Source organism: Penaeus monodon, chromosome 34, assembly GCF_015228065.2.
Source record: "Penaeus monodon isolate SGIC_2016 chromosome 34, NSTDA_Pmon_1, whole genome shotgun sequence".
Classification (NCBI taxonomy): Eukaryota; Metazoa; Arthropoda; class Malacostraca; order Decapoda; family Penaeidae; genus Penaeus; species Penaeus monodon.
In genome coordinates this window covers 31,874,891-31,875,522 of record NC_051419.1, presented here as the reverse complement: position 1 = coordinate 31,875,522, position 632 = coordinate 31,874,891, and the positions used below count along the sequence as shown (strand labels likewise).

The window sequence follows — 632 nt, the reverse complement described above, 5'->3', positions numbered from 1 at the left end:
GTGTGTGTCTGACTGGCAAAACACTACACTAGTATTTAAACGAACTAACAGAGTATTAATACTACTTCCCAGACAGCTGTGTCAGCCAGATCACTGACCACTGAGAAGCTCTTGGTATAGGCTCATACAAACACGAAAACTTTGTTATAACTGATGATAACAGGAAACTCGATATTTTTTTTTTATTATTCCTCAAGACCTAAAGAAATATATATATTTTTTTTAATATACAGAATTATTTGTCGATGGCGAATTGAAGTTGTATCTATCGAAACGTTTTTCATTAGTTATTCTTTCACCTTTCATCGTATTTCCGGATTGCACAATACGATAGTTAATCTGGTCAGTCATTTAATGGAACTGACTTGACAGCGAAGTATAGTCGTAGTGCGAATAGACTTAATAATGAAGGTCATTCGTTCAACGAACTGACTTGATAGAGAAGATCAGTCATTAAACGAATTGACTTCATAGCGAATAATGTGTCATTAAACGATTCGACCTGATTACGAAGCTCATTAAACGAACTTTCTTAATAACGACGGCCAGCCACCGAACGAACTGACTTGATAACGAATAAGCTCGTCACCCCCCCCCCCCCCCGCAAAAAAATGAGGTGGATAACAAGCTGA

General features: G+C 37.3%; 1 protein-coding gene across 1 annotated transcript in view; it reads left to right on the top strand.

Moving 5' to 3' along the window:
* Positions 1 to 632, top strand: part of LOC119594486 — a gene marked incomplete at its 3' end in the record, with an annotated part of 10,600 nt that overhangs the window by 9,259 nt on the left and 709 nt on the right.